At 50.1% G+C, this 14,503-nt stretch overlaps 3 long non-coding RNA genes across 3 annotated transcripts; all 3 read right to left on the reverse strand.

The window, feature by feature from the left end:
• Nucleotides 1-987: 987 nt before the first annotated feature.
• Nucleotides 988-2,092, reverse strand: LOC148378174 (uncharacterized). The gene is made up of 4 exons (XR_015856117.1): nucleotides 1,639-2,092; nucleotides 1,484-1,554; nucleotides 1,243-1,347; nucleotides 988-1,111 (listed from the first exon to the last, which is right to left on the reverse strand). It is a non-coding gene; the product is annotated as an uncharacterized LOC148378174 (long non-coding RNA).
• A 370-nt stretch (nucleotides 2,093-2,462) lies between these two features.
• LOC148378175 (uncharacterized) lies at nucleotides 2,463-3,799 on the reverse strand. The gene is made up of 4 exons (XR_015856111.1): nucleotides 3,677-3,799; nucleotides 3,225-3,418; nucleotides 2,987-3,100; nucleotides 2,463-2,755 (listed from the first exon to the last, which is right to left on the reverse strand). It is a non-coding gene; the product is annotated as an uncharacterized LOC148378175 (long non-coding RNA).
• Nucleotides 3,800-7,447: 3,648 nt separating this feature from the next.
• On the reverse strand, nucleotides 7,448-13,567 carry LOC148378176 (uncharacterized). The gene is made up of 3 exons (XR_015856106.1): nucleotides 13,478-13,567; nucleotides 7,801-7,830; nucleotides 7,448-7,610 (listed from the first exon to the last, which is right to left on the reverse strand). It is a non-coding gene; the product is annotated as an uncharacterized LOC148378176 (long non-coding RNA).
• Nucleotides 13,568-14,503: the final 936 nt, after the last annotated feature.

The raw sequence follows: 14,503 nt of genomic DNA on the forward strand, positions 1-14,503 counted from the left end.
CACTTACGGCGTTATAGCCCAGGATGTCCAGCTTCTTCATCAGATCACTGATGACGATGTCCGGGGGAAAGGCGCAAGGAGCAATGTAAGGTGTTCTGGGACCTCGGGTTAAGGTTAGGGTTGCGAGGGACGCCTTACGTACGCTCACGCCCTCGGCCTCGCAGTAGATCTGCAAAGGGCTGAGGCCGTCTGGGAAACGGACTTGCAGAAACTTCAAGACGGGGGAGCGCCACTCCCTCTCCTGAAAGGCAGAGGCATGCATCCGTCCGTCCGTCCGTCCGTCCGTCCGTCACATCTCTGGCCTCAACACGCTTGTGCGAGTCTTCCCACCTCCAGCTCCAGGATGCGGAACTCAAGCAGTTCGTTTTGGTCTCGGATATCCTGGATGTGCTCTTTCAGACGCGCTTCTTCCGCCTCCATCCGCCTGACCTGAAAAGACAGTCAGACCTCATCTGCGGGGCTTCCCGACAGGTGTGACGCCAAGCGACTCCGCCCAGCGCCTTTCTTTCCGTCACCTTTTCGGCCAACTGCTGATTGCTCTGACGCAGCAGCTGCTTCTCCTCCACCCACTTGACATTCTAGAAGAGACAAACGCGTGGACAGCTTTGGAATGTTGTGTCATTTTCATCCACAAATTCTTTGGTTGACTGGAAAATGACATTTGCTTTTCTCCGCATTTTCCCAGCCACGTTCGGGGGGGGGGGGGGGGGGGGGTTGGTCCAGTAATGCCAGACGGATGAGTGACTGAAGAATGTAGCTATTTTGTCTGAGAAAAAGGTGTGCTCATTGATGAGCTTACCTGTCCTTGTTGCTTCAGCGCTGACTCCAGATCTGCTACTCTGCTTTGATAGTGACCCATTTCTACCATCAGCTTTTCTCTGGTCTGAAAGGAGGAGGAGGGAGGCTCCTCCTCCTCCTTTCAGACCAGAGAACACCCGAGGCTGGGTGAGAACGGGGAGGCTGCGACCCGGCCGGGGGTTGCGGGAAGGGGCGCCACCTTGATCTCCTTCTCGGCGTCGTAGTCCCCTTTCGCTGGTCTGGGCTAGCAGAGCGTAGGCTCGTTGCAGCGCTTGATATTCTTGCGTCAGCTGGCGGTAGCGAAGCTCCGCCTCTTCATGCACACACCAATAGTACCAGAATCAGTCAGACCGGCGACAAAGCACCCGCGACGCAAAGACGAGTCCGATTCCAGGCTGAAAAGGAATGTTTGGTGCCAATACGCTGGCAGAAATGGCGGGCTACCTCTTCGGGTTCCGTGTCGGGGGTTCTGTCGGTGTGAAAAGACAAGGACGATCCGTCCGAGTCCACCAACACGTCTTCGTCGTAGCCGTAAAATGTTTCGATGACCTGCGGGCGCGGAAGCAAACATCTCTCTGAACAAACTGAAGCGACACCTCACGATGAATCGACGAGAGGAACGATAGCGAGAAAAAGGCCATTTCATCTTGCGCAACACCAAGCAGCCGCAAACAAACAGACTCACCTTACAGGACCTCACGCTTTGTTCCTCCTCAGAGATTCTCGACGTCGGTATCGTAGCAGCAAATCTCTCTCCTGTCGACACAAATAATCCGCCTTTGAGATTCTTTGGATGCAAAGGGAACGAACGGCTCCGGCGCAGAAACAAACGCGACTCACAATGACATTTCTGACATGAGCTCCTGTCTCCAGAGCCTGAAAAACACGTCACCGGCGATGATTGGAGGGACGCTCGTCTTTTCCAAAAGTGACAACTACAGGGTGTGTCAGGGTTTTCCAGATTATCTTTATCGTATCATTGTGTTGCTTTGACTTTGACTGCGACCTGTAATAAATAATATTATTTATCCCTTATTTATCCCTATCGCTTATCCCTTCCTACACAAAGTCGTAAAACACCCCTTGCTATGTTTTGACTAGAGGTCAAGGGCTTCCTCTATTCAATCCACTCTTACACCCACCCTGTTTCTCTTAATTAAAATGCTCGTGCAGGAGCCGAGAGTCAGACTTCATTCGTACAACGGATGGACTCTCCACCTGCAGGTGTCCAAAAGAACTTACTTGTCTCCCGTGTGGTTCTTGCAAAATAAGTTGGAGCGAGCGCAACTCTAACAGGGTGCATTTTGCCACTAGCTGCCTACGGACAATGACGTCGCGCTCGCGGCTCATGGTTGACGGGCTGAGCAGCCGGGCAAGTCCGTCGTTTTCAGCGCACAGCGAGTGGCAAAGGCGCTGACAAAACGGGAGCTTTGAGCTGCTGAAAACGGCAAAACAAGTCTAAAGCGTGTTCAAACGCGTGCGCACAATGCTCCTGCTTGAAAGGTCGGAATTTAAGGGGCCAATTTTTTGGATGGCGGCCGCCGGCCAAGCTTTGGACGGAAAAGGTTTCCTGGCGACAGCGAGCGAGCGCGGCGCTGCCGTACGTGCACCGAGTCGCCTGCCTGAAGACCTTGGACAAGTCGTCGATGATGTGCCGCTGCTCCACAACTTGAAGGAACTCCATTTCACCGTCCTGCTGGCCGCAACCGCGGTCCAGGTCATTGAGCGAACTAGGCCTTCTCTGTGGAACACAAATGCAGTGGACTCTGTTGGCACGCCGCCGTTGTCCGCGTCGACTTACCAAGCTTGCCATCTCCTCGTTCTCCTGGGTGACAAAGCGCACTTTGTTTTCAAGGCGACACAGCACCAGCGAGAGTTCTTCATTCTTCCTGCTCAGGCGTTTGTTTTTGTACAGGAGTGGCAGAAACTGGCTTTCTGTTTCTCTCAGTCGCTTTAGCTGCAAGCATGAAGTGCGGGATGTGAAAGACGCACAACACGCGGGCCAGAACGTATCCATTCCTTTTGCATCGGTTTGAACGGAATCGTGGCTTTGGCTCCCAATAAAAGACATCTACCAGGCAACCGACTCGCCGCGCCGCTCAACTAATAAGCAAGCGCAATGGGTGCCTCGCTGGATGGCGCGCATCAAACGTAGCGCAAACCTTCAAGCGTGCCGTCAATAAATTACCAGTTCATTGCGCTCTTCAGAAAGCAGGGCGTTTCGATCCTCCAGTTTCCTGATGACTGCGCTGAGCTCAGCGATTTTCAGATGAAACCGTCGCGTGTCCCGATCCTCCTGAGACTGAAAACGCCCCGCAACACACACACACAAGCACTCGTTCAAAGTTCAAAACTGTTTTTGTGCTACCTTCCTCCAGCAACGAACTAAGTCATGCGTACTGCAAGTGTGTGATGAGGTGGCTTACGCAATGAAGAGGATTGCTAGTAGCGGCGTTGACCCCACTTCCAGGGTAGTTTAGGCCCGCCCTTTGGGAATCCCTCAGGGCAGCGATCTGCTGCTCGGCAGCCTGAGTCTGCAGCTGAAGGCGGTGGACGTGGCCGGCCCCAGGGCTTCATCCAAAACACTAACCGCTCTGTCTTTCAGCTTGATCTCATCCGTCTGGATGTACAAACGGGGAGCGCTCAGGCAGGCGGGCAAACTCATTTGCCAGAATTGTGACAAAAACAAAGAGAGCAACCGGCCAATTTTTTTCTGGAATCGACTAGAACACCTTTGCTGTGACAAAAGCGAAGCGAGCAACCGGACATTTTCTTCTTGTGAAATAGAATAGAATAGAATGCCTTAGGTGTCATTGCACTGCAGGTATACAACGAAATTGGGAACATAGCCACGCACCGCGCATCTGATCAGTCCTACCAGTCGGCGGATCTCCCTCTCGCAGTCTCTCTTGGTTCGGCTCAGCTCCTCCCGATGCTGGTGATGAGCCGATCGGAGCTCGGCCGCTCGGGACTGCCAGGCCTGCTGGGCCGCTGCCAGGGCTTCTTCCGCGCTCCTGGTGGAGGCGACACCGCTCGGTCTCCCGACACCGCCGCGTCTCCTCCACCTCCGCCAGCAAAGCGCCCCCCCTCCTCACCTGAGCAGACATTGCGCCACACCGGGCCGTTGAGACCGCAACGGAGCGCCGCGACGCTTACTGGGGACAAGCTACACAATACGGTAGCGGCCGCATCGAAGCCCGACGTGGCGTGCGGATAGTCAGACACGGATAGAGCGGATCACCTTGTCCATGGAGCCGTCCCTCAGGCTGAGGACCAAGGCATTCAGTCGCTGGATCTCTCCATCTTTGATTTTGATCACTCTCATCAGCTCCATTTCATGCTGCCGCAGTAATGTCTCCCTGGTAATGGCTAACTCTTTCTGCTTCTCCTCATGGAGTTTGCTTTTGAGTTCCGTCATGGCGGCGGTGGCACGGTGGTGCTCCGCCCGCAGGTCCTGACTTCTCTCTCTCTCCAGACAGCTGACCTGACATGACTTAGACTTAGACAAACTTTATTGTCATCTTGTCTGCACATGGTGCATACAAAACGAAATTCCGTTGCATACGTCTTACAACAAAGTAGTGATATTGCAGTTGAATAGAAGTAACATATCCTATGAAAATATATATATATACATATATACTATATATATATATATATATATATTAAAAATAAGTATAAAGTGCAGCAGTGATAATTATGCAATAGTGCAAGTAGGCAAAACAGTATTCAAGAGTGTGCAGAGGAATGCTAAACCATGTATTAAACTTCTATTTAAAGGGTTTATACAAGTTCAGTAAAGTTGGTAGTGCGAGATAGTGCAAGATAGAGGTCCGTAGTGTCATAAAGTACAGTTCTGTGAATGTGTGATGCAGAGTTCAGTTTAGAGCTCAACAGTTCTAGTGTTCAACAGTCTGATGACAGCAGGGAAAAAGCTGTTGCAGAACCTGGTGGATCTGCAGCGGATGCTGCAAACCTCTTCCCAGAGGGCAGCAGGGAGAACAGTCCATGGTGGGGGTGTGATGGGTCATTGATGATGTTACGGGCACGGGACATGCAGCGCTGAGATGAAATGTCCTGAATGGAGGGAAGAGGAGCCCCTATGATCCTCTCTGCTGTCCTCACCACTCTCCTCACGTTCTTCCAATCGGAGGCGGTGCAGCCTCCACACCACACAGAGAGACAGCTTGTCAGAATGCTCTCTATGGTGCTCCTGTAGAACGTCCTCATGATGGGTGGGGGCAGGTGGGCTCTCCTCATCCTCCGCAGGAAGTACAAGCGCTTCTGTGCCCTCTTGACCAGTGCCGTAGTGTTCATAGTCCAGGTGAGGTCTTCTGTGATGTGGACCCCCAGGAATTTGGTGGTGCTGACCACCTCCACAGCTGAGCTGTTGATGATCAGTGGAGCGTGGTGAGGCTGTTTTTTCCTGAAGTCGACGATGATCTCCTTCATCTTCTCCTCATTCAGGATCAGGCTGTTTTCTCTGCACCAGCCCACCAGCTGCTCCACCTCCTCTCTGTAGTCCAGGTCGTTGTTGTCTCTGATGAGCCCCACCACCGTTGTGTCGTCTGCTGACTTCACGATGTGATTGGTGGTGAACCTGAGGACGCAGTCGTGTGTCATCAGGGTGCACAGCAGGGGGCTCAGGACGCAGCCCTGAAGGGAGCCTGTGCTGAGGGTGATGACATCAGAGGTGTTCTGTCCGACCCGGACTGACTGAGGTCTGTTGGTGAGGAAGTCTAGCAGCCAGTTGCGAAGGGGGGTGTTGAAGCCCAGGTGTTCCAATTTTCCTACCAGATGCTGTGGGATGATGGTGTTAAACGCTGAGCTGAAGTCCAGGAACAGCCTCCGCACATGGGTGTTCTTCTCCTCCAGGTGAGCCAGGCTCAGGTGAAGAACGGAGGAGATGGCGTCCTGAGTGGAGCGGTTTTGCCGGTCGGCAAACTGGAACGGGTCAAATAATAGGGGGAGTCTGGAAACGATGTGACCTTTAAGCAGCCTTTCGAAGCACTTCATCATAACCGGAGTCAGTGCAACAGGCCGGTAATCATTAAATGAGGTGATTTGAGGTTTCTTCGGCACCGGAATGATGGAGGCAGTCTTAAAGCACGCCGGCACTGTGGCTTGGCCCAGCGAGGTGTTAAAAATGTCTGTGATGACCCCAGCCAGATGACTTGCACATTCCCTGAACACACGCCCAGGAATGTTGTCGGGGCCAGGGTTGACTCTCCTCAGGGTCTTCAACACATCGGCGGAGTCAAGGCAGAGTACCTCCTCTTCCTGATGGGGGACAGTTTTAACTGCTGGAGTGCCGTTTAGTGCCTCGAACCTCCCAAAGAAGTTATTTAGACCATTTAGAAAGTCAGCATCAACTACACCCACCGGGGGGGGGGAGGGTGAGTTGTAGTCTGTAATCGCCCGTATGCCTTGCCACATACTCCTGATGTTTTTGACGTCGTGGAAACGATCCTGAAATTTTCGACTGCGGTCTCGCTTCGCTATCCTGATGGCACGGTTCAAGTTGGCTCTCGCTGTCCTCAGTGTCTCCTTGTCGCCAGACTTGAAGGCAGAGTTCCGCGCTCGTAGCGTTTGACGTACCTCCTCAGTCATCCAGGGTCGTTGGTTGCCCCGGGTGATGATATTCTTAGTGGTGCTGACGTCCTCGGTGCATTTGTTGATGTAGGCTGACACAGTCATGGCACACGCATGTCTAATCTACATCGGGAAAACTGGGAGGGAGGGAGGCAGGCAGGGAGGCAGGCAGGGAGGCAGGCAGGGAGGCAGGCAGTGTCTGTCTGTTGAGGTTTTCACCTTGTTCTTCTCCTGCTGAAGTTCTAACTGGACGTCCATCAGTTTGGTTCTCAGCTCGTCATTGGCGGCCTGAAGGGCGTCCGTTCGCTCCGCCTTGGCCCGCCCTGCCGGAGCTCGTTTGGACATCTCTTACTCGAGTCTCGCCCGGTCGTCAGTCAGAGATCACAACATTTGTACCTGGAGAGCACAAACGCAGCGCTGTTTTCCACTGGCTTCGAACTCAACTTCAATCGGTACCGTAACTTACAACATCATAAACATAGAACTAGCTTGACTTATTCATTGAATAAATGCATTTGGTTCTTCAAAACTGCATCACGCAACATAGCGTGACCGAGACGGCCGTTATCCACCTGCGTGAAGTTATTTGGTGAAATGAATGAGATGTTTAAGACACCATCGTTCTGTCTCTATGTAGATGAAGGTAAATAATCGATTGCTGAAGGTCCAAAGGTGTTGTGATAAACAAATAAACATATTAGTGATTAGTGACATATTTGTGATAAACATATTAGGCAGGATAATCACATATGTTAACGTGACTGCCCACACTGTATTTATTTATGGTTATTTGTTAAATCGAGTACTGTTAGACATGAAATAGGAAGTGTTTAACATAAATGGAAGACGAAAGGGGTACTCACCATTGTAGCTCCTGCTGGTCAATGATACGAGCCTCTTCTTGCAGTGGAAAACATATAGCCAACAAACACCGTGGAACCTAAAGGAATGAAATTAAACATTAACATTTAGCCTCAACCAACATTCACAGATACAACGCAACGCAAACTACACAAACGTAAATCTTTTTAAACACAATGAGTTGTACTTACCGTGTACGCTCTAGACGGTCCACTTGCAAGCGGAAAATAAAGATATTTCTGTTGATAATCGTCGTGTTTGTATCCGGTGTCTCGCTCAAGGCCATTGCGCCCACAGATTTGAATTTTGGCGAGAGTTCAGCCTATTGACGTCATTTCCGCGGTGTAATACCCGCATATCTGAAACGGCAAAGTTAAGAGTAGAGTTAAATAAAGTTTTTAGTCAACGCAATAATTTACAACCGTTGACCAGTCGAAATAATCGTCGAAATTTGGCGTCTGTGGCTGGAAGCAGACGCCGAGTTCGACATTCCTCCCAAACGCCACACTCCCTCGCTTTTCAGGGCTAAAAAAAAACAGTTGTAATTACCTTGTACGCTCTAGACGGTCAAGTTGCAAGCTGAAAACAAAAATATTTGCCTTGTTAGTCATCGTGTTACTAACCGCTGTGTCTTGTTTGCCAGAACTGCCGCTTTCCTACTTCCTGTTGCAAGCCACGCCCACGGATTATAATTTTGCCGTGAGTTCCGCCTATTGACGTCATGTCCGCGTCACATGACTGCGACGTAATATTATCTAAAACGGTTTGTGCGGTATTGTGTTGTTCTGTGCGGTATTGTGTTATTCTGTGCGGCGTCGTGTTGTTCTGTGCGGCGTCGTGTTGTTCAGTGCGACGTCGTGTTGTTCAGTGCGGCATGGTGTTGTTCAGTGCGGCATGGTGTTGTTCAGTGCGGCATGGTGTTGTTCAGTGCGGCATAATGTTGTTCAGTGCGGCATAATGTTGTTCAGTGCGGCATGGTGTTGTTCAGTGCGGCATGGTGTTGTTCAGTGCGGCATGGTGTTGTTCAGTGCGGCATAATGTTGTTCAGTGCGCCATAATGTTGTTCAGTGCGGCATGGTGTTGTTCAGTGCGGGATGGTGTTGTTCAGTGCAGGATGGTGTTGTTCAGTGCGGCATGGTGTTGTTCAATGCGGCATGGTGCTGTTCAGTGCGGTATGGTGTTGTTCAGTGCGGCATGGTGTTGTTCAGTGCGGCATAATGTTGTTCAGTGCGGCATGGTGTTGTTCAGTGCGGCATGGTGTTGTTCAGTGCGGCATGGTGTTGTTCAGTGCGGCATGGTGTTGTTCAGTGCGGAATGGTGTTGTTCAGTGCGGCATGGTGTTGTTCAGTCCGGGATGGTGTTGTTCAATGCGGGATCGTGTTGTTCAGTGCGGGGTGGTGTTGTTCAGTGCGGGATGGTGTTGTTCAGTGCGGCATGGTGTTGTTCAATGCGGCATGGTGTTGTTCAGTGCGGGATGGTGTTGTTCATTGCGGCATGGTGTTGTTCAGTGCGGCATGGTGTTGTTCAGTGCGGCATGGTGTTGTTCAGTGCGGCATGGTGTTGTTCAGTGCGGCATAATGTTGTTCAGTGCGGCATGGTGTTGTTCAGTGTGGAAAGGTGTTGTTCAGTGCAGGATGGTGTTGTTCAGTGCGGCATGGTGTTGTTCAATGCAGGATCGTGTTGTTCAGTGCAGCATAATGTTGTTCAGTGCAGCATGGTGTTGTTCAGTGCGGCATGGTGTTGTTCAATGCGGCATGGTGTTGTTCACTGCGGGATGGTGTTGTTCAATGCGGGATCGTGTTGTTCAGTGCGGCATAATGTTGTTCAGTGCAGCATGGTGTTGTTCAGTGCGGCATGGTGTTGTTCAGTGCGACATAATGTTGTTTAGTGCGGCATAATGTTGTTCAGTGCGGCATGGTGTTGTTCAGTGCGGCATGGTGTTGTTCAGTGCGGCATGGTGTTGTTCAGTGCGGCATGGTGTTGTTCAGTGCAGGATGGTGTTGTTCAGTGCGGCATGGTGTTGTTCAATGCGGCATGGTGTTGTTCAGTGCGGGATGGTGTTGTTCAGTGCAGGATGGTGTTGTTCAGTGCGGCATGGTGTTGTTCAGTGTGGAATGGTGTTGTTCAGTGCGGCATGGTGTTGTTCAGTGCGGCATGGTGTTGTTCAGTGCAGGATGGTGTTGTTCGATGCGGGATCGTGTTGTTCAGTGCGGCATGGTGTTGTTCAGTGCGGCATGGTGTTGTTCAGTGCGGCATAATGTTGTTCAGTGCGGCATGGTGTTGTTCAGTGCGGCATGGTGTTGTTCAGTGCGGCATGGTGTTGTTCAGTGCGGCATGGTGTTGTTCAGTGCGGCATAATGTTGTCCAGTGCGCCATAATGTTGTTCAGTGTGGCATGGTGTTGTTCAGTGCAGGATGGTGTTGTTCAGTGCGGCATGGTGTTGTTCAATGCGGCATGGTGTTGTTCAGTGCGGCATGGTGTTGTTCAGTGCGGGATGGTGTTGTTCAGTGCGGCATGGTGTTGTTCAGTGCGTTATAATGTTGTTCAGTGCGGCATGGTGTTGTTCAGTGCGGCATGGTGTTGTTCAGTGCGGCATGGTGTTGTTCAGTGCGGCATGGTGTTGTTCAGTGCGGAATGGTGTTGTTCAGTGCGGCATGGTGTTGTTCAGTGCGGGATGGTGTTGTTCAATGCGGGATCATGTTGTTCAGTGCGGGGTGGTGTTGTTCAGTGCAGGATGGTGTTGTTCAGTGCAGGATGGTGTTGTTCAGTGCGGCATGGTGTTGTTCAATGCAGGATCGTGTTGTTCAGTGCAGCATAATGTTGTTCAGTGCAGCATGGTGTTGTTCAGTGCGGCATGGTGTTGTTCAATGCGGCATGGTGTTGTTCAGTGCGGGATGGTGTTGTTCAGTGCGGCATGGTGTTTTTCAGTGCGGCATAATGTTGTTCAGTGCGGCATGGTGTTGTTCAGTGCGGCATGGTGTTGTTCAGTGCAGGATGGTGTTGTTCAGTGCGGCATGGTGTTGTTCAATGCAGGATCGTGTTGTTCAGTGCAGCATAATGTTGTTCAGTGCAGCATGGTGTTGTTCAGTGCGGCATAATGTTGTCCAGTGCGCCATAATGTTGTTCAGTGCGGCATGGTGTTTTTTAGTGCGGGATGGTGTTGTTCAGTGCAGGATGGTGTTGTTCAGTGCGGCATGGTGTTGTTCAATGCGGCATGGTGTTGTTCAGTGCGGGATGGTGTTGTTAAGTGCGGCATGGTGTTGTTCAGTGCGGCATAATGTTGTTCAGTGCGGCATGGTGTTGTTCAGTGCGGCATGGTGTTGTTCAGTGCGGCATGGTGTTGTTCAGTGCGGCATGGTGTTGTTCAGTGCGGCATGGTGTTGTTCAGTGCGGCATGGTGTTGTTCAGTGCGGCATGGTGTTGTTCAGTGCGGCATGGTGTTGTTCAGTGCGGAATGGTGTTGTTCAGTGCGGCATGGTGTTGTTCAGTGCGGGATGGTGTTGTTCAATGCGGGATCATGTTGTTCAGTGCGGGGTGGTGTTGTTCAGTGCAGGATGGTGTTGTTCAGTGCAGGATGGTGTTGTTCAGTGCGGCATGGTGTTGTTCAATGCAGGATCGTGTTGTTCAGTGCAGCATAATGTTGTTCAGTGCAGCATGGTGTTGTTCAGTGCGGCATGGTGTTGTTCAATGCGGCATGGTGTTGTTCAGTGCGGGATGGTGTTGTTCAGTGCGGCATGGTGTTTTTCAGTGCGGCATAATGTTGTTCAGTGCGGCATGGTGTTGTTCAGTGCGGCATGGTGTTGTTCAGTGCAGGATGGTGTTGTTCAGTGCGGCATGGTGTTGTTCAATGCAGGATCGTGTTTTTCACTGCAGCATAATGTTGTTCAGTGCAACATGGTGTTGTTCAGTGCGGCATAATGTTGTCCAGTGCGCCATAATGTTGTTCAGTGCGGCATGGTGTTGTTTAGTGCGGGATGGTGTTGTTCAGTGCAGGATGGTGTTGTTCAGTGCGGCATGGTGTTGTTCAATGCGGCATGGTGTTGTTCAGTGCGGGATGGTGTTGTTCAGTGCGGCATGGTGTTGTTCAGTGCGGCATAATGTTGTTCAGTGCGGCATGGTGTTGTTCAGTGCGGCATGGTGTTGTTCAGTGCGGCATGGTGTTGTTCAGTGCGGCATGGTGTTGTTCAGTGCGGAATGGTGTTGTTCAGTGCGGCATGGTGTTGTTCAGTGCGGGATGGTGTTGTTCAATGCGGGATCATGTTGTTCAGTGCGGGGTGGTGTTGTTCAGTGCAGGATGGTGTTGTTCAGTGCAGGATGGTGTTGTTCAGTGCGGCATGGTGTTGTTCAATGCAGGTTCGTGTTGTTCAGTGCAGCATAATGTTGTTCAGTGCAGCATGGTGTTGTTCAGTGCGGCATGGTGTTGTTCAATGCGGCATGGTGTTGTTCAGTGCGGGATGGTGTTGTTCAGTGCGGCATGGTGTTTTTCAGTGCGGCATAATGTTGTTCAGTGCGGCATGGTGTTGTTCAGTGCGGCATGGTGTTGTTCAGTGCAGGATGGTGTTGTTCAGTGCGGCATGGTGTTGTTCAATGCAGGATCGTGTTGTTCAGTGCAGCATAATGTTGTTCAGTGCAGCATGGTGTTGTTCAGTGCGGCATGGTGTTGTTCAATGCGGCATGGTGTTGTTCACTGCGGGATGGTGTTGTTCAATGCGGGATCGTGTTGTTCAGTGCGGCATGGTGTTGTTCAGTGCAGCATGGTGTTGTTCATTGCGGCATGGTGTTGTTCAGTGCGACATAATGTTGTTTAGTGCGGCATAATGTTGTTCAGTGCGGCATAATGTTGTTCAGTGCGGCATGGTGTTGTTCAGTGCGGCATGGTGTTGTTCAGTGCGGCATGGTGTTGTTCAGTGCAGGATGGTGTTGTTCAGTGCGGCATGGTGTTGTTTAATGCGGCATGGTGTTGTTCAGTGCGGGATGGTGTTGTTCAGTGCAGGATGGTGTTGTTCAGTGCGGCATGGTGTTGTTCAGTGCGGCATAATGTTGTTCAGTGCGGCATAATGTTGTTCAGTGCGGCATAATGTTGTTCAGTGCGGCATAATGTTGTTCAGTGCGGGATGGTGTTGTTCATTGCGGCATGGTGTTGTTCAGTGCGGCATGGTGTTGTTCAGTGCGGCATGGTGTTGTTCAGTGCGGGATGGTGTTGTTCAGTGCAGGATGGTGTTGTTCAGTGCGGCATGGTGTTGTTCAGTGAGGCATGGTGTTGTTCATTTCGGCATAATGTTGTTCAGTGCGGCATAATGTTGTTTAGTGCGGCATGGTGTTGTTCAGTGCGGGATGGTGTTGTTCAGTGCGTTATAATGTTGTTCAGTGCGGCATGGTGTTGTTCAGTGCGGCATGGTGTTGTTCAGTGCGGCATGGTGTTGTTCAGTGCGGCATAATGTTGTTCAGTGCGGCATAATGTTGTTCAGTGCGGCATGGTGTTGTTCAGTGCGGGATGGTGTTGTTCAGTGCGGGATGGTGTTGTTCAGTGCGGCATGGTGTTCAATGCGGAATGGTGTTGTTCAGTGCAGGATGGTGTTCAGTGCGGCATGGTGTTGTTCAGTGCGGCATAATGTTGTTCAGTGCGGCATGGTGTTGTTCAGTGCGGGATGGTGTTGTTCAGTGCGGCATGGTGTTGTTCAGTGCGGCATAATGTTGTTCAGTGCGGCATGGTGTTGTTCAGTGCGGCATGGTGTTGTTCAGTGCGGCATAATGTTCAGTGCGGCATAATGTTGTTCAGTGCGGCATGGTGTTGTTCAGTGCGGGATGGTGTTGTTCAGTGCAGGATGGTGTTGTTCAGTGCGGCATGGTGTTCAGTGCGGGATGGTGTCTTTCAGTGCGGCATGGTGTCGTTCAGTGCGGCATGGTGTCTTTCAGTGCGGCATGGTGTCGTTCAGTGAGGCATGGTGTTGTTCAGTGCGGCATGGTGTTGTTTAGTGCGGCATGGTGTTGTTCAGTGCGGGATGGTGTTGTTCAGTGTGGCATGGTGTTCAGTGCGGCATGGTGTTGTTCAGTGCGGTATCGTGTTGTTCAGTGCGGTATCGTGTTTCTCAGTGCGGTATCGTGTTGTTCAGTGCAGTATCGTTGTGTTGTTCGTATTGTGTTTAACACTTAGCCTCTAACACTTAGCCTCTAACACTTAGCCTCTAGCATCTAGAAGGTAAATAAATAGGAAGGAAGGACTCACCGGTGACGTCTTCGCCCACGTCCAAGCGTTGTACTTTGTATTTTCATCCTTCTGACAGTGGAAAACATAGCCAACAAACACCGTGGAACCTAAACGAATGAAAGAAAACTATCATTTGGCCACAACCAACATTCACAGATACAACACAATGTGACGTGCGGGGTTGAGGTTAAAGGTTGAGTGAAGGGCCCTCGTTTTAAACTACTTTTTTGAAAAGGATTGGGAACAAGTAAGACGTATTTAATTTATTTAATGGGAAGTAGTAAGAGCTATTGAATTTAATCTATGTATTATATTCTATTGTATTGTATTCTGTTGTATTCTTTTGGATTGTATTCACACTAACCCCACTAAAACTTCAGCCCACAAAAACTCGCCTCTGGCGCCTAGCCTCTGGCACTTAGCCTCTAACACTTAGCCTTTAACACTTAGCCTTTAACACTTAGCCTTTAACACTTAGCCTAGAAGGTGAATAAATAGGGTTAAAGGTTGAGTGAAGGGACCTCGTTTGAAACTACTTTTTTGTAAAGGAGTGGGAACAAGTAAGACGTATTTAATTTATTTAATGGGAAGTAGTAAGACTTATTAAATTTATTTAATCTACTTTTCTTCCCAGGCAAAATTTGATGTGCTGCAATTCCAAATTTCCAAAGTGAATGAAGGAATGAAGTCCTTTAAATTATGATTTTGTATAAATACTAGGCATTAACACAAAATCGACGGCACAAAATGGGCAGACTTTACTTGTTTGAAAAGGACTGGTTACAAGACAGACTTTTTTAATTTATTTAATGGGAAGAAGACTTATTTAGTTTAATTGATCTATTTTTGTTCCCTGCCAAAATTCGATTTGCTGCAATTCCAAATTTCCAAAGTGAATGAAGGAAAGAAGTCGTTTAAATTATGATTTTGTTTAAATACTAGGCATAGACACAAAATCTACGGCACAAAATGGGCAGACTTTACTTGTTTGAAGAGGACTGGTTACAAGACAGACTTTTCTGATTTATTTAATGGGAAGAAGAC

The sequence above is a fragment of the Syngnathus floridae genome, unplaced genomic scaffold (genome assembly GCF_059516105.1).
Source record: "Syngnathus floridae isolate MCC-2025c unplaced genomic scaffold, RoL_Sflo_1.0 HiC_scaffold_59, whole genome shotgun sequence".
Taxonomy (NCBI): domain Eukaryota; kingdom Metazoa; phylum Chordata; class Actinopteri; order Syngnathiformes; family Syngnathidae; genus Syngnathus; species Syngnathus floridae.